Source organism: Furipterus horrens, unplaced genomic scaffold (genome assembly GCF_987537825.1).
Source record: "Furipterus horrens unplaced genomic scaffold, mFurHor1.1.pri manual_scaffold_10, whole genome shotgun sequence".
Taxonomy (NCBI): domain Eukaryota; kingdom Metazoa; phylum Chordata; class Mammalia; order Chiroptera; family Furipteridae; genus Furipterus; species Furipterus horrens.
This window is the reverse complement of record NW_028327180.1, coordinates 51,940,733-51,959,884: the sequence shown is the minus strand read 5'-3', so window position 1 is coordinate 51,959,884 and position 19,152 is coordinate 51,940,733. Positions and strand designations below refer to the sequence as shown.

Sequence of the window (19,152 nt, the reverse complement as noted above, 5' to 3'; positions counted from 1 at the left end):
ACTATGGATATAGTGAAAGGATCTGTGTTGGCCAGGTGTTCGGGGGAGGGAATGATGAGCAGGTGAAGCCCAGAGGATGTTTAAGGTAGTGAAACTAATCTGTACGAATCTATAATAATGGCTACATGTCATTACACATTTGTCAAAATCCATAAAATGCACAACACCAAGAGTAAACCATAATGTAAACTATGGACTTTAATTAATAATAATGTATCAGTATTATTTTATCAATTGTAACAAGAAACCACACTAATGCAAGATGTTAACAAGGGAAATTCACTGTGCGAAGTGGGTATATGGGAAACCTCTCTGTTTTCTGCTCAGTTTTTCTGTAAACTTAACACTGCTCCAAAAATAAATAACTAGAACAAAAAGTAGTGAACTCGAAGTGACATTTATACCTCAATAGTAAAGTGACTTAAAACTAGAACTTCATGTGTCTGAACTCATTTCAGCCTCACAAGAATTCTGTGAGGTATCTCTGCACTTTACAGGTGAGGAAACCGAGGTCCGGACAGGTCAAATGATATTCTGGGTTCACACAGCCGCTAAGTGGTGAAGTTGGGATTCAAACCCTGGGAGCGTGGTTCCAGTTACTGTGCTGTTAACCACACATCACCCTGTGTTGCCCTCCTCCAAACTGATTTCATTTTAAAAGAAGAGAATATGGCGGGGGAGGAGGAGATTACGTTTTAAATCAGTTTATTCAGGAATAATTTACATGAAATTGAATTCACCGATTTTAAGTGTTCAGTTTCTTGAATTTTGGAAAAATGCGCACACCAATATGAGCAATGACCACAGTCAAGACGCAGATCGTACCCCACAAAGTTACCTCTTGCTCCTTCCCAGGCAAACCCCATGGCCATGCAGCCTCGGACCGCCACTGAACTGCTTTCCGTCACTGTTACGGAGTTGGGACTTTCCTAAGGTTTCGTATGAATGGAATTATACAGTATGTTGCTCTTTTGTGACTGGCTTTTTTTTTTTTTTTCCTCAGCATAATATTTTAGAGATTCGACCATACTGTTGCATGTGAGGATAGTTTATTCACCAGCGACTGATTCCGATTGGCAGGGTTTCAGAGGTGGCAGCCCCCGGCAGAGGGAAGCATGCTTTCACGTAGACTCCTCAACCCGTACCTGCCCTGGTTGGGCCGCTGGGGAGCGGAGGCACCAGGCAACATCAGTCTGAACTGGACACCGAATAAGCTGTAAACACGGAAGCTATTGCAGGGGCCCAGCTCTGGTCAGAAATGGCAGGTGATTGGGGAATACGGGCTCCCCCTTTCCCAGGCCTAACTTTCTTCTGTGCAGAATGTACAGGCTTGCTTTTGCCTTGATTTCTTCATTAGAGAAGGCCATGAGAAGCTCTGAGCTCCCCAAATAAATTGTTTTGTACCCTTAACCATGCTGTTAAATATTAAAAAGTTCGCTTCCTGGAGTAAAGGCGGAGGGATCCTACCGGCTCCAGAGGGCATGTGTGCAGTTTGCTACTGAGCAGACGCAGCCTTCTCCTAGGAGTAGAAAACCTCGATCTGGATCTGGTTTCAGCACTGCTGATAACCTGCAGAGGGACCGTGATCCAGCCGACAGATTTCTGGGTTTCTGGTTCCAGTTTTATAAACAAGGTGCTTGGACAGAATGTTCTATTAAAACCTGTTAGCTTTGTGACTTGGCCCTAAAAACGGCAAACGCTCAATGCAGTGTGAGACGTGGGACACGAGGGGGCGCTGCCTCCTAGGAGACACTGTGAATTGTCCCCAAGCACTTCTATAGAAGTGTCCACACCAATTAAAAGTGGTTGTAATAGAACACTACAGTCATCACATCCTGGAATGTGTCCCAAGGAAGTCACTCCTGTGGCCCTGGAAGGGGAGGTGGAGGTCAGGAAGCTGCTGCCTTTCCTCCAGCTCTGGCTCGTACAGCGCCATACTTCGGTCAGGGGGAGCAGGGATTTGAATCGAGTTCCTCTGACTGCAGACGCATGCTCTGAATCCGCGGTGTGGTTCTGCCTCTGCAGCAGCACAGGGCCTGGAAGATGGGGGGTGGCACATATGGACTTATAGACATAACGCTTACGGTCATGATTTTAGCTCATCTAGAGCAGAGAGGCTGAATTCCTTTCTCAGGTGGTCTCTGGGTCTTCGGTTCAATTCAACAACAGCTCATCGATGAACTACCTTGAACAAGCTAAAGCTGAAAATACTCATTTTTGTCTTGGGATGGGGCATGGTAAGGCACAGATGGACTTACCGAGGCCTCCAGTGTGCGGCCACTTAGTACTTGCAGGAGGGGTCGGGTAACTTTTAATCACCCCAGCTTGACCACTTATCAGCTTTGTGGCTCTGGGAAAATTACCTGGGGCCTCTGAGCCTCAGCTTTCTGATCTGTAAGAATTAGTAGAAACCATGTAATAGCCGCTCAATTAATATTACTTTCTGAAGGATAATTGTCATGGTGTAATTTATGCTGGTAAAAAGTTGTAAACAACTTGCTGTCTAACAAGAGGGAAATGACATCCTAGAACATGGCAGTTTTAGACCCTGAACAGCCTAAAACCATTGAAAGCACACTAAAAAATGCACGCAAATTAAATTGTTAAAAATTGAAAAAGCTGGGTACAAAAACTATCTACTTTGGTTTTAAAAATATCCTGAAGGAAATACTCCAAAATGTTAGGTGTTTATTTACTTATGAATTTTCCACAAGAGGTTTCTTCTCCTTTTTTCTTCAGAATCAGATAAAACATTATTTACAGAGTTAGTTTCCTTTCATTTTATGCCTTATTGGTTAATGCTTTAGCAAGAAAGATAAGACTAGAAGTGGAAGGATCAGAGAAAAGTATGAGGGGAGAGGAGAGAGCTCAGTTCCACTGGCATTTTTGTTTTTGTTTTACTTTCATTGTTATGGCTTTAATTTCCTTTTAAAAAAATAGCAGAGTCACCAAATGTTAACAGCAAAACAAACAAAAAAAACATGATTAATGAAGAAGTTGAATGTTGTATTAGTAAACTTTCTTGTTTTCCTTCACTGTATAAAAATAGCACCAATAAACTTGGTATATTGCTAAATTAAGATAGTCTTGTTAGTCATCTGACACCATAACAGCCAACAAACCTTTTCTTCACTGTCATTAATTTCCAATGAAAAGTTCATTAAGTATTTTGACCCAAATCCAGAGACTGATGTTAGCAAGTTACAATATTATATAAGGCTTAAGATAATAATGTTATCCTTGAATTACATAATTTTTATAACTTGATTTACCACAGATAATTTCAGCAATTCTGAATATTATAACTGTAGCTTAGCCTAAAAATCATAGAATGTTGTGGGAAAGATTCACACTGAGTTTACTTGCAATCATTAGAAAGTTAAGGGGTATTTTCATCCAACAGAATTGTTGTAGTTTCTTTTTTCTATTGGTGTGACTAAAAGTTGCTATTTTAAAACTTATGCCCACCACTAATTTTAGACAACTATGTTAGATTAAGTTATTTCATCCTACTTCATTTAGTGGGTCCTGTTTTCCACTCCTCCATAGATATTAGGAATTTCTCATTTCACTCATCAGTTCATCTGGTTCTGGAGGGTACTCAGCGCCATCCTCATCAGCCAGCATCTGCATAACACGATTTGTTGACAAGTTCTGGACGTTCTGCAAGAGCTTTGTTAATTTCAGTTACTTCTCCTGTTAGAGGAGAATAGGGTTCACATGCAGCTTTTACTTTACAAAGCACCAAACTCATCTTGTTTGTTCAATTTTGTCCCAATTTCAGACAGACTACAGTAAACAGCGTCTCCCAAAGCTTCCTGTGCAAAATTGCTAATTCCCTCTGTTCTGATACCATTTTCTGTCCATTCATGCTTCTCTGTTAATTTACAGCATGGAGAGCAGGCTGGGGCCAGTGCGCAGGCCCCAGGGCCCCGGTAAGCAGGGTTTAGTGGCCTGAAGCAGCTTGCAGGCTGCAGCCATGGCTGGCTCGCTCTGCGCATGGTCACAGCTCCACTGACATTTATTGAGCATTTGCTATGTGCAGGCTCTGTGTAAGGTGTTGATGGAAGGCTGAGTAAGATCTCAAAGAACTAGGCATTGCTGGGCAGACAAGGCAAGGGAATGGTGTGTGGAAAGGTCCTGGGGTGTGAAATGGCAGGCTTCGAGAACAGCAAGTAAGGCCTGTGGGGGGAGGAGAGAATGTGGCTGGCAGAGGAGCAGGTTGGAAAGAGACTGTCAGCTGTATAAAAGAGTCCAGATTACATTCCGAGGACCCTAGAGGTACTGTTGGGTGTTTTGTTTTGTTTTCAGCTGAAATTTTTATTGAAGTAATTGTAGATTTACATGCAGTTGTAAGAAATAATACAGAGAGATCCCTCATACACTTTGCCCATTCTCCCCCAATGGTGACATTATGAAAAACTATAGGACAATATCAAAATCAGGATGTTGACATGGATGCAATACACTGATCTTACTCAGATTTTCCCAGTTTTACCTGTACATATGCATGTATGTGTGTGTGTGTGTGTGTGTAAGTTCTATATAATTTTATCACTTCTGTAGGTTCTTGTTTCCATGAACCCAGTCAAGATATTGAACAGTTTCAACTCCACAGGAACTTTTATAAGCATACCCACCTCCCACCTGCCTGTCCTTCCACTGCCCACTAATCTAGGGGATCTATTCAATGTGCAAGGTAAAAGGAGGAGCCTGAGAAGACCCTGTTTCTGCCTGGCAGAATTCACAGGGGTTGGGGTGGGCTGTGAATTAGGGGCTTGCTAGGTTAGCTATGGCCATGGGAATGTTCAGACGGCCAAGGGGATTCCAGTGGATTTGCAAATCTAGGGCGAGGAGAGAAGTCTGAGCTGAGGCTGTGACTGGAAGTCACCGGCTACCACCCTGGGTGCTGTGGGTTTGCTAGGGAGGGAGTGGCTGAGGGCGGAGAGCCGAAGAAGGAGGCAGAGGAAGATACAGACGGCATCTGTTGACAGTCCACTACCAGGTTCTTCTGCAGAGGCTCACAGACTGGAGCCTTGTTTTAAAGCTGTCTCCTCCCCAAACCACCTCCACCTCCAGTGGCTGGGACTGGTCCCAGGGGTTGTACCTTATTGGTCACTGTGGGTCTGGGCAGGTGTGGAGCCAGAAGGCGACTACTGTTCTTCCCCCCAAGTCACCCCATGTAAGGAGGGAAGGAGGTTTCAGACTTCGGCTGTCTTATTCTCAAGCCTGCTTGCGCCCGGTGGAAGCGATGGCCAGCGTCCTGAAACCAAAGTCTTAATTCACAAAGGAGATAACGGATCCTCAGAGAGAGCGCCTTGGCAGAGGCCAGAGGTGTGATCTGCTGCACGAAAGGAGGCTGCTGTTTCACGTTCGGAATCCGCTTTTCCCATCGAGGAGAAACCCGGGAAAAATGGATGAAAGCTTCTGAACTTCATTTATCAATTTTTATTGAGAGTCTACTATGTACCAGGCAGTGAGCTGAATCAGTGTCGGACCCTAATGTTGGTGAGAAGGACATCAACGGGTTAAAATCCAGCAGCGTTGAGGAGGTGGGGAGTGAAGGAATGTACTCGAGAAAAGACCCCCTCCTTGCTTCTCAGACTTCGGGAACCTGGGCGGGAAGAGTCTGCAAGGGCTGCGCTGTTAGCGCGCAGTCTCCCGGCACAGCCTTCGACCCCGGGAGTAACCGCTCTCCAATTACAAGAGGCCGGGCCAATGCGGTGGCCGCCCTCTGGGAGGGGGTGGGCTCGGGGAGGGGTTTGCTGTCTGACTCTCGTTAAAAATACCGGGAAAAGCGTAAAGGAGCTACTCCAGCCCGCGGCTCCCTGAACTCGGACCTATCTCTCTCTCTCTCTCTTTCTCTCTCTCTCTCTTTCTCTCTCTCTCTCTCCCCTCAACCGCCCCTTTGTGGGAAAGGGACTCGGCGGCGGGGCGCGGACAGGGCCACCGTGGAAAACCTGGCTCCAGCCAAGCCAGGGCGGACCCCTTCTTCCAAGTAAGAGCGCTCCCTGTGGCCTCCAGGGAGCGCAGCGGTTCGAGGGGAAGCGAGAGCGTCCGCGCAGGGTCTGCACCCCTCTTTGCGAGGTCGTCTCATCGCCGTGCTTCGGATTTCCAGACCCGGGCGGCGGCACACACGGTGAGGGCTTTTTGCTCGGAGAGATTCGGGACGTGCAGGCCAGCGGGTGCCCCTCCCGCCTCGGAGGGACCCACCCTGCCCCACCGTTCTGAAGCCGGGTCAGGAGATGCCGCTGGCGTTCCCCAAGGAGTGGGGCGCTCGGTTACTTGCTCGCCTGAGGCGCGTGCATCCAGGCAGAACTGTGCCAGTCGAGGCTTACTGTGCGATAGGTCCCTAAGGAGGTGCAGCGAGGGACCAGGGACACTGGGGCTGTGCTCGTGCCCGGAGTTCTGGTTTTGAGGGATGTGGAGCGCGCAGGGAACGGGGGTCGCACTGAGAGACAGCTTTGGAAGTGTTGAGCGCAGGGACTGGAGCGGAGTCGGGGTTGGGACCACTGGGGCTGAGCCTGGGAACTCCAGCACCCAGTGCCTGGAATTGGGTTTTCTCCTCAGCCTTTCAGTAAGGCTCGGTTGAGCGCCCGAGCGCCCAGAGTCCTGTGGGAGGAAAGATGCGGTTCGCAAGCCAGGTCGCCCTGGCTAGTCCGGGGTCCAAAGAACCTCGCCTGCCATTATGACAGAGAGGCCCTGGAGTAGGAAAGAACCACCACAAACGAATCAACACGGGTCGGGCCGGGTGGTGTGTGCAGGATCTCTCTGGGGTAGAGCTAATCCTAGTCGTGCGAGATACTCCTGCTGTCCTCGGTGACGGCAACTTTTACGCAGGCGCTCTGGCCACTGCGCCCGAGTATTGCTGCCTGCCTGAGGTGTCGCTGTACCTCAGCGCCGCATGAAGAATAGAAATGATTGGAAGAAACCAGCGTTATTGAGATTCCTTTCTCTCATCCCACCACCCCAGTAAACGTCACAAAATGCCAGCAGGGGTGAGATGAGGGGACGCGGCGGCGGGACGCCCCGGAGGCAGGGGACTAACTACTCCTGTTTAGGAAACCTCAAGTCCTGATGGGAGGAGATATATGCATGAAAGTCAGAAACATGCCCCAAATTAATTTCGTCGTCTAAAATCTTGGAACTGCAGAGACCAGTCCAACCGTTTCTTTTTGCGAAAGAGACAAGTGCTGGAGATCAAGGCCACTGGGTTAGTCAGTGTGGTACTCGAACTCCTCCTGTCTGTTGCACCACCGATAGCCTCTCTGTCCTGGAATCCAGCAGTGCCCCCCCCCCGCCCCCCCGCCCCCCCCGCCCGCCAAGCCCATTTGTCGCGTTTAGTGGAATTATTTAGTATTATTTATGGTGTATTGTGAACTTCATGGTCAGGGATGGGATTTAGGAGAAAGATGAATTGTTCATATCTCTGGTCAGTTCCCAGATGAAACGACTGAGTCACTGACTTAGCTGAATGATTCATCTCCCCCATCCCCTTTGACCTCTTCCCCTTCCTGGTTCCTAGTGTCTGTCCCTGGAATGACCCTCAAACTCATGGCAAAATGCACACATGCACCCCGTGGAAGCCTGGGAATTGAGTCTCAGTGATATGTGTGTGCGTGTGTGTGCATGGACGCCTGCATGCATCTGTCTCTCCGTGACTTTGTGTTAAAACATGACTTGGTCTAAGGCCACTTAGCTGTTAAGTGGCAAAGCTAACTATGAAACTTAGGTCTGGAGACAAAGTCTGCACCTGACATTTTCCTGCAACACAGGCAGAAAATTCCACAGTGTCTCCTACCTCTGTCTCCTTGACAGCCGTTCTCCGGGCTGGCCCCCTTCCTGCCTTTTCCCAAGACCATAGAAGGCCATCAGTGAAGCTTTCTAATGTTTCAGAAAATTCTGCATTGTTTATTGAGAAGTCATTTTTCTGAGAAATTTCAAATATGTACAATAATAGCTATTTTTCCATCTCAACATTTTCCCATCCTTGCTTTACCTATCCCTTTTGTCTTTCTTTTTCAACTAAAGTTTTTCAAAACAAACCCCAAACATCAAATCATTGCATCCCTATGTATTTCAGTGTGATCTCTAAAAATAGAATATTAAATAACCATTACCAGTCATTCTTTGGTATCATCTAATACCCACTCCATATTTAAAATGTTCCTAATTTTCCCCAAAATGTCCTTTTAGTTGATCTGAGTTATTTTCATTTTTATAGTTTATTCATATTGTGTGGTATTCCTTATTTGGGTTCCTCCAATCCCATTATTCAACAGCAGAACTCAAAAGAGGCACAGCATTAACTTTAAACCACCCCGCCTTCTGGCAACCATGCATTCTCTTCCCCCTTAGCCAGCGGGCTGTCTCCATGCGGGTAGAATTTCTAGGTGAGTCCACATCAGCAGCTTCAGTAGCTTCCTACCGTTATCATTTTGGAGCATTAGGAGGTCTAGTTCCCCTCTCCTGGGGCTGCTAATTACTATTGCTCATTCCTCTTTGGGAAAGACCTCGTGGTCAATCTGCATGGCAGTGTCACACAGACGCACCCACTCTCTGGGACCCTTGGTGTGCCAGGAGGGTCAGATGGTGTGACTGGAGCTTGCCCTGCTCCAGGCCACAGGACCAGCAGGACTGGTGACTGTGGGCAGAAGAGGCGGAGCCAAGAGGATGTCCACAGGACACGTCCCCAGCAATGTGCTGCTAATCTTCTAAGTCTGCAGCCATATTGAGGTTGAAGCAAGTCTTCAGACCTTATCCTAGGAATTACAGCTGTACCCCTGCTGGTAAGCATGGTGCATGGGTGGCAAGGAACACACCTGGATAAGTGTGCTGGCCAGTCTGGCCCCACCGCCTGTGTCAGAGAAGCCTTTAGGCACCAGGACCACCCTTTCAGAATAGCCATTTGTCCAAGGACGAGAAAGCATGACGGTGGCAGTTTAGATAATATTTCTGCTCAGGGTTTTAAAAATCTTTTGCATTTCCCTTGGCAGAAACAATCTACTCGGGCAAGTTGTGTGTGGCAAGTATAGGTGCAGAGTGAGAACTGACCCAGTGGCTTAATGAGGATGTGATCAGGATCACAGCTAAGAAGTTCCTCTTGCCAATGCTTTTTGATCCCCTTCCCTTGGAATACCTTTAATATTATATTATCATTTTATATGTGAATGGTGGTATTTTTTTGTTTTTTCATTGTTGAAATCTCTGTCAGACAAGCAGACACAGCTGGCCACATGGACGTCCAGTGGCAACAGCTCCCATATGTTCCCTTGATATGTCGCCAACATAATACTAAGTATCCTCTGAGGAAATCATGTCGCTTGCCTGGAAAACATGTTTTCTGAGAAAATAACTTATGTCGATGACTTGAGAACAGCTTAATTTGCTCAATGTCTTTATATTGTCCTTGAACTTGGATCCATGAACTTTCCCCACCGCCGGCCTTGTCCTGGGTACCACGGATGTCCTGGCATAAGCAGCACAAGCTTCCAGAGCACCTACTGGTCTCAAAGATCTAGAAAGAAAGTTATTTTCCTAAATATCTTTCTAAAGCTTTTATAACACCAACACAAATATAAATTTGAATAAAGTACATTTTTAAAGTAAACCTAGCCCCCTAAATAGTGTGCATAGGTAAATGCCACCAATCCCAAGCATATATCTGGACAGATTTCTGTTTTTATCCATGAAGAGAGAAAGGCTGTTCATCTGGTTATCTGGAATTGCTCCAGCATGTCCATAAAATTGTAAGAACAATCCATAAAATCATTTTAAGCTGCCTTGAATCCAGGTGGCCTGCCTGAGAGTGCTCTGCTAAACATGGTGTTTAGGTATCGTTCTAATGACTAAGAAGAAAAAACTAAAATTTAGACACCAGCGAAGCCCTGTGGGGTCTCTACTCCTTTTCAGAGGTACTTCTGATTTTCTTAAATTGATATTTCCCATATATTTTTCTTTCTTCCTGGCAGCTCTCAAAGTCATGCCCACCTCCCCAGCCAACTACTACCAGCCCCTCCATCATCTGTCACCACAATGTCACGCCAGTACCCGGTGTCATCCATGGCCCACAGAGGCTAGTTCCATAACCGGCTTCCTTTCCCTTGGTCTTAACTTATGTGAAACCAACCTTTGTGGAGTAGCCACGGTGATGTTTCTAGAACCGGGATGGGTCAACTTTTTCTCTAAGGGCCAGATAACAAATATTTTAGGTTTTACAATTCATACAGCCTGTGTCGCAGCTGGTCTCTCTGCTGTTCTAGTGAGAAGGTGGCCATAGATCACAAGTAAAGAAACAAAACCTTATTTCCAAAACTTTTATTTCCACATTTGGTGCATGGGTCACCCTCCTGCTTACCTCTCATCGGCTCTGTCTTCATCCCCAAAGGGAAAACTCAACATTTCTTAGTGTGACATTCGTGTTTCCTCACCATCCTCAGCTTGTTTTCCAGCCTCACCTCCTCCACTTTGCCCTGCCACACCCATTTGTCCAGCCCTTTCACTTTTCCTCTTACAATTCTGAACCCCACAGGACTCCCAAAATACCCTGTTCTTACCACCCTGCTTCCTACCTACATGTCAGATGCAAACTTTCCTTTAAAACCTGCCCAGGTCATGACTGTCTAAAGCTTTCTCTGTTCCTCACCCCCAATTACAGTCACTGCCTCCTAGTTCTATCTCTATGCCTGTTTCTGTGCTGTTACTGCTCCTCTAAGTACACCATGCACTCCTTGTGAATCCATGTCAGTATCATCTTGGAATTCCTGCTGCCTAATACAATGCTTGCCATGTATTAGAAGCTTAATAAATAGATACTGCTAAGCTAAAATGCCATTTAGGCAGGTTTTTAAATAGCTTAATTGAGATATAATTCACATAACATACAAGTCACCCATTTAGAGTGTCAAAGCCAGTGAGTGGATTTTAGTATTTCACGGGTATGTGCAGCCATGACCATGATTAATTTTACAACATGTATTTCATTGCCACAAGGAGAAACCTGTACCCTTTAGCCATAGCCTCCTTTTCCTTCAACCTCCACCTTCACTCCCAAACAGCCACTACTCTACTTTCCGTCTGTTTGTTGCCAATTCTGGATATTTTATATAAATGGAATCATATAATATAGGGTCTTTTGTCTGGCTTAGTTTATTTCATATAATGTGTTCAGGCTTCATCCATGTATATATACTTCGCTCCTTTTTATGGCCAAGTACTGTTCCATTGTACAGATATACCATATTTTGTTTATCCATTGATTGTTGATGGACATTTGGGTTGTTTCCACCTTTCAACTATTATGAATAGCGCTGCTATAAACTTTTGTATACAAGTTTTTGTTAGAATATCTGTTTTCAGTTCTCTTGGGTATATAAGTAGGAGTGAAATTACTGGGTCCTGTGATAATTCTATGTTTAACTTTTTGAGAAACCATGTTTGTTTTTCACAGTGGATGCACCATTTTACATTTCCACCAGCAATGTATGAGGGCTACAATTTCTTTGTATCTAGGCCAACTTTTCCCACTTAAAAAAAAATTATAGAGGCTTCCAGTCAAGATGGCAGTGTAGGTTAACACGGATCGCTTTCTCACACAACCACATCAGAATTATAACTAAACTACAGAACAACCATCATTCAGAGCCATCAGAAATCAAGCTTAATGGAAGTCCTGCAACTCCAGAATTAAAGAAGAGACTACATTTAGACTGGTAGGAGGAGTGAAGATGCTGAACGGGCTGGTCCGACACCCACACGTGGCAGATAAAAACCAGGAGGGATATCTCAGGAGCAAAGGGTCCAAGATCTACACCATGTCTCCCAGTCCAGGGTACCAGTTCCAAAAAAAGAAGTCAGAATAACTTCTGGCTGTAAAAACCAGTGGGGAGTGAGGCTGTGGAAGATAGAAACTGCTAGACTCCTTGGCAGTTCTTAAATGGCCTGTGCATAGACTTACTCGGATTCACTCCCTCTGAGCTCCAGCACGGAGACAGCAGATTGAAAGGCACCAGAGACATATGGGGAGGAACTGAGTTTTCCAGCATTACAGCAAGAGCTGAGGGCAAGCTTTCTCTCAGACAGAAGTGCTGTGAGAGGCCACTGTTCCTTTACTGAACCCTCCCCTCAGTAAGCCACAAAACCGGCAGGTGGGCACCATATCTGAGACTCCATCAACCTGGCTCACACTGTTTGCCCCATCCTGGTGATTCCCTGAGACCCTGCCCCACCCAATGTATGGGCTCACCCAAGCTGTTTCCAGTGGCTTTTTCATATAAATGGCTTGTCTTGGCCCATACTTCAGATTTTCCTAAATTCTCTCAAACAAGTAGCATCTGGCTTCAGCAAGCCCCATACCTCTCGCTAAGTGCCCTCAGGCCCAGTATTAGCAGCAGCCAGCCTTGGTTCACAGCTTCACATGGGCACCTCCAAGTCCAGTACAAGTAACCACCATTAACAGATTGCTTTGTATTTTATGCTGTGTGACCCCGGACAGAACACAGGTGCTGGCTGACCTTGGACATGCCAAAAGCAGTCAAGGCTCAACTATAACAGGAGGGTGTACAAGCCCACACAGTAGGTGCACGTCAAGTACCCAGCTTGGATGACAGGGGAGGCTGTGCCACTGGACCTTACAGGATACCCACTAAATAAGGCCACTCTACCAGCCCGGGAGATATAACAGCTCTACCTAATACATAGAAACAAATACAGGAAGCTGCCAAAATGAGGAGACAAAGAGACATGGCCCAAATGAAAAAACAGAGCAAAATTCCAGAAAAGAACTAAACAAAATGGAGATAAGCAAACTAATAGATGCAGAGTTCAAAATAGTGGTTATAAGGATGCTCACGGAACTTAGTGAGAACCTCAACAGCAGAAAAAAGATCTAGTTAGAAACAAAGGATACACTAATTAAAATAAAGAATAATTTACAAGGACTTAGCAAAAGAGTGAATGAGACCTAGAATCAAATCAGTGATTTGGAATATAAGGAATCAAAAAACGATCAATCAAAACAATAAGAAAAAAAAAGAATCCCCCCAAAATAAGGATAGTGTAAGGGGCCTCTGGGAAAACTTAAAGCATATCAACATTTGCATCATGGGGGTGCCAGAAGGAGAAGAGAACGAGCAAGAAGTTGGAAACCTATTTGGAAAGATAATGACAGAAAACTTTCCTAACTTGGTGAAGGTACAGACAAGTCCAGGAAGCTCAGCGTCCTAAAAAAGAGGACCACACCAAGACACATCATAATTAAAATGTCAAAGTTTAAAGACAAAGAGATAATCTTAAAAGCAGCAAGATAAAAGCAGTTAGTCACCTACAAGGGAGCCCCCATAAGACTGTCATCTGATTTCGCCAAAGAAACTTTGTAGGCTAGAAAGGATTGGCAAGAAATATTCAAAGTGATGAAAAGCAAAGACCTACAACCAACATTATTCTGCTGAACAAAGATGTCATTTAGAATTGACAATAAGAAAGAGCTAGAGACAACTTCTAGGGGTCCTTGGAGGTGACCTGGCATCTCCACTCCCCCTTCCCCCTTCCACTCTCTCCCTTTCCCCCTTCCTCCTTCCTCCTTCCTCCTTCCCCCTTCCTCCTTCCCCCTTCCTTCTCTCTTGCTCCCCCCCCCAAAAAGAAAGAGCTAAAGGAGCTTATCACCACCAAATCAATACTATATGAAATGTTAAAGGGTCTTCTTTAAGAAAAAGAGATAAAAATATGAAAAATAAAATGTCAATAAATACATATCTATCAATAATTCTAAAAAACAAAATAAAGAAGCAGAAAAGAAACAGAATCATAGGTAAGAGAATGTTTTGATGGGAGCAAGGTTGGGGTATATGGGTAAATAAGGCAAAGGAATTAAGAAGTACAAATAGGTAGTTATAGAATAGCCATGGGCATGTAAAGTACAGCAAAGGAAATAGGGTAACCAAAGAACATATACGCATGACCCATGGACATGGACAATGGTGTGAGGATTGACTGAGGGAGTGTGGGGGTGGGGTTAGGTGGAGGGAGCAAAGGGGAAAAAGTTGGGACAACCGTAATAGTATAGTCAATAAAATATAATTTAAAAAATTATAGCCATCTTAGTGATTGTGAAGTGCTATTCCATTGTGGGTTTGATTTGCATTTTTCCTACTTACTACTGATATTGAGCAACTTTTACATGCTTATTGGCCATTTGTATATCTTTGAGGAAATGTCTATTCAATTCCTGTGTTCATTTTAATTTTTTTTCTTGTTGATTTGTAAGAATACTAGTTCCTTATCAAGTATATGATTTACAAGTATTTTGTCCCATTCTGTGGGCTGTCTTTTTTTTTTCTTAATAATGTCTGTGTTTTTCCTCAGTTCACATCACACTTACTGAACATTTATTATCTACTGGACACAGGCAATCTGAGATGTATGTGCCCTCTAGGGTGTTCACAGTCTTAGGAGGAAAAGACATAGTAACAGTATAATAAATACTTGATTAATATACTCTTGCTCTCCCCACTACTGCTTTCCTGGCTCATAACCATCTTGACAGTGCCTCTGACTAATACTTAGCTTGTGGATAAATAGTCTATTTGAATAAGAATCCTAGGAACAAACTTTAAAAGATACATACTCTAACCTTCAGGCATCCCAGCTCTGGGAGATTTGCTGACCTCTAAATGTAAAGCCAGGATGACTAAACCAGGATGACACACATGGGACTGTCACTTGCCTTATCAGAATGGACTGTGCTCATCTGCAGTTATAGAACTTCTCAACCCCCTCCCTTGATCTCTTTGTTCTGTTCCTCTCTTCTTCCTTATAAAAACCTCTACCTCCGCTGAGAGGTGGAGATAGGATTTAAGACATGAGTCCCCCATCTTTTTCAGGGAGATGGGCTTGGAAACATGAGTCCTCCATCTTCCAGGGGGCTGGCACCTGAATAAACCACTTTCCTTTACATCAGCACCTGCTTTTTGAGTATTGGCTTTTGAAGTGGCAGGCAGCTGGACCTGCATTTGACTACACGAAGTCATAAAGATTTACCCCTGTGTTTTCTTCTAAGAGTTACTTCTAGAATTTTAGCTCTTATATTTAAGTCTTTGAGCCATATTGAAATAATTTTTGTAAATAGTGTGAGGTAAAGTTCCAACTTCATTCTTTTACATGTGGCTATCCAGTTATTCCAGCACTTTTTTGTTGTTTTTTTTTTGTTTTTGTTTTTTTTTTTTTTTTGCAAAGCCTATTCTTTCCCTCATTGAATGGTCTTGGTACCCTTGCCCACATCAACTGATCATAGATATCTGTCATTGGACTGGGAATTCTATTCATTGATCTACACATCTGTCCTGTGCCAGCACCACAGTCTTGATAATGGTTGTTTTGTAGAACCTTTTGAAATTGAGAGGTGTGAGTTCTCCCACTTTGTTATTCTTTCTCAGAATTTTCTTGGCTATTCTGGGTCCCATATGAATTTAGGGTCATCTTGTTAATTTCCACAAAAAAAATCCATTGCGATTCTAATAAAGATTGTGATAAATCTGTATGTCAATTTCTGTTTCCATTTTATTAAGTGCTTCAAAAACAAACAATACTGTCTTCTAATCCAGGAACATGGTATGTTTTCCCATTTATTTAGATCTTTTTTAGTTTCTTTCAATAATGTTTTGTAGATTTCTGAGTATAAATTTTGCATTTCATTTGTTAAATTTATTTCTGAATATTTTATTCTTTTTGATATGATCGTAAATGGAATTATTTTCTTCATTTCATTTTTGACCGTTTTTTTAAATGTATAGAAACAGTTAATTTTTTTTATTTGTTTATTTATTTTATTTTTAGAGAGAGGGGAAAGGAGAAAGGGAAGGAGAGAAGCATCACTGTGTGGTTGCCTCTCACTCGTGCTGCCAACTGGGGACCTGATGTGCAACCTAGTAATGTGCCCTGACTGGGAATTGAACCAGCAACACTTGGCTCGCAGGCCGATACTCAATCCACTGAGCCACAGCAGCCAGGGCTGAAACAGTTAATTTTTAAATATTGATCTTATATCCTGTAACCTTGTTGAATTCTTTTATAAGTTCTCACAGTCTTTTAGTACATTCCTTAGGATTTGTTATTTACTTGGGTGAATAGATTCTTGTTTATAAATTTTATTTTTTAATTAAATTTATTGGAGTGACATTTGTTAATAAGATTATGTAGGTTTCAAGTGTACGTTTCTGTGATACATGATCTGTACATTGCATTGCCTACCACCCGAAGTCAAATCATCTTCCTTCACCATATATTTGGCCCCTTTACTACCTCTCACCCCCGTTCCTCTGGCAATCACCATACTGTTTTCTGTGTCTATGAATTTGTTTTATATCCTACATGTGAGTGAAATCATATGGTTCTCAGCTTTTTCTCCCTGACTTATTTTGCTTAACATAATATTCTCAATGTTCATGCTTATTGTCGCAAATGGAAGTATTTTATCTTTTCTTATGGCTAAGTAGTATTCCATGGTATATATGTACCACATCTTCTTTATCCAATCATCTAATGAAGGACACTTCTGTTGTCCCCATGTCTTGGCCACCATGAATAATGAATGCTGCAGTGAACATAGGGGTGCATATATCTTTGTGAGTAAATGTTTTTCAGGTAGAGTCCCAGAAGAGGGATTGTTGGGTTTTCTGGGTTATATGGTAACTCAATTCCTAATTTTCTGAGGAACTGCCGTATCTGTGTGATTCTTAAACAAAAAGAGTAGGTGTTCAGAAGGTGGATGTGTGGTGTCCAAGAACAGGGAGTACCAAACCAAAGGCAAGGTGACATGAAAGCAGGTGTCTTCTGGGAACCACATACACTCAGGTCACTCTGGCTAGAGCTCAGTGTTGGGGGTTGAAGTTAGTGCATGTCATGCTAAAGACAGTGGAGGCCAGTGGGAGACATGCCGTGCCATTCTCATAAGAATCTTAGAACCCTGACTCATGTGGCTCAGTAAGTGGATTAAGTACTGGCCTGTGAATCAAAGGGTCACCGGTTTGATTCCCAGTCAGGGCACACACCTGGGTTTCAGCCCAGGTCCTCCACTGGGGGAGCGTGCAAAAGGCAACCACACATTGATGTTCCTCTCCGTCTCTTTCTCCCTTCCTTTCCCTCTCTCTAAAAATAAAAAATAAAATCTTAAAAGAAAATTAGAATCTTAGAATCATTCTTGGAGGCACAGAAAAGCTTCGTGATCATCATCTATGACATTGATCAGTAAAACTGAGAAAGTCTGCTTTCCTCAGTAAGAGCGAGAACCCACAGGGCTCTGTGTATCTGCCACTGCTCCCTGGATGCCATTATCTCCAGGAGTGATCACCGGTGGCACAGTACCAGCTGGCATTGTGCAGCCGAGCCTGGCCTCTTCGGTGATGTGGCAGTTGGTGCCTGCTGCTATCACTGGGCTTCTGGAAGGGAGATGGTGTTTCTGTGGACAGCAGAAACCCAGTTCACAGGCCCGTAACACACTTTAAGACAGCACCACTCCCTCGTCCCATGTAGCCAGATGTTTCTAGACAAGGCAAAAATGTGGCTGTGGTTTCTGCACCACTGCTCCTTCTCTGGGTCCCGGGGTCCAATTTTTATTGAAGGGGCTCAGGCCTGAAGAATTGACTGCTGGCCCAGGTTGCATCACTTGGACAAGAGCCTGACCTGGAAGCTCTTGGAGCACAGAGGGTGAGTCCTGCAATGACTAACGCTGTGTGAGGCATGAGGAAGCTGAGCAGGAAGGGCTTGTGGAAACCATCACTTAAGAACTGAGCTCAGGAAATGCCATCTCAAAATAAACAGGTAAACAAAAAACTGGTTTATATGCTCCGTCCAGCCCCCTCCCATCCAGTATGCTCTTCTTGTTACCAAACCAGTGTGGAGGTTCAGCTGCCTGCCACCACCAATAAGCAAATTCTAGAGGTAGAGGTTGGTGAGAAAGGAAAGAGGTTCTTATTCAAATGCTGCAAGATCTGGGAGAATGTTTCAAAGCCCATCCCCTCCAGGAAGCCAGGAGGAAAGCCCTGCCATCCTCAGCCAAACCAAAACCAAAGGCAGCGTCCAGAGTTTCTCCTCCCATTTAAAGTACCACCTTTGGGAACCGCAGGAGGCTGCTGAGTGGCCATCCAGGTGGCTCAGCTTTTCTCCCACCTCCTCCTCGAACCTTTATGTGGGGCTGGTGCTGCCATTGGCCACATGGCTTCCAGGGTCAGAAGGTCCCAGAAACGTACAAGCCAGCACATTCGCAGGGTGGGTTAGAGAGCATCTTTTTCTTCCCTTGGGATTATATTAGTTTCAGGTGTGGGAAGAGCCGGGCACCTTCTCAGAAATATGCCCAATTAACTACCCAAACTTCTGCGCACCCTGGGAGGGCCCTCCACCGGGACCAATCCCTTTTTTCCCCAGGCTAGACTGACAGGCCTCTTTGGTCCAGCACCTCCCCCTGCTACCATTCTGACCTCTGGCACTGGTGTCTGCCTTCCCCTGGTCCTACCCCCAATCAGGTACGGGAAGGAGGTCGGAGGGCTTTTCCCCATCCAGTTACCTTGATACCTGTGCGTGTGCTCAGTGCAATGCTTTCTCCTGCTGCCATCTTGCCTAGGTGTGGGGGATCTGCTGCCAGGAGAGGGACACTGCACGGGGCGGGGGCAGAGCTTCACAAGGCACCAGCTCGGTTATCAGGACACCATGCCAGCCTGCTGCCTTGGATGTTGCCTGTCTCCTCCAGGTGCCCCTCTTGTTTCCTGCCCTCTGCCTGCTCCCAGAGGTCCAGCCAGGCGATCAGTGTCATTCTTACCTGTACAGTTCAAGTGAGCACCTCCTTACCTAGGTGTCTGTGACTGGACCACCCCCCTGCAAGAATTTGCATGCAAGGGACCCCTTCACTAACTCCACTTCCTCCCCTGGAAACAGTTATTGGATTGCTTGGTAATTTTTCCTATCATTCTGACCCTGACTTCTGTTCTCCCGCTGCTGCCTTTTGGATTTTAATATTTCCTTCAAAGTGGCACAGAAATTCAGACTAATTTGGCTACTGATTGTTAGCTCTGAGAAACATTGTGTCTGGAGTGTGTGTGGGAGAGGTGGCAGGATAACTAAAACCTGTTACCCAAGTGGTGTGTTAACAGTGGTCAATGGGCC

General features: G+C 44.8%; 1 protein-coding gene across 2 annotated transcripts in view; it reads left to right on the top strand.

Moving 5' to 3' along the window:
* Nucleotides 1-5,809: 5,809 nt before the first annotated feature.
* The window catches only part of LOXL2 (lysyl oxidase like 2), a 95,254-nt gene continuing 81,911 nt past the window's right edge, over nucleotides 5,810-19,152 (top strand). Inside the window, exon 1 of one of the 2 annotated variants that reach the window (XM_090290148.1) lies at nucleotides 5,810-6,139. The gene's annotated coding sequence lies outside the window, so the exon portion shown is untranslated. The remainder of the gene's footprint in view (nucleotides 6,140-19,152) is intronic. The other variant, XM_090290147.1, reaches the window with a different exon arrangement.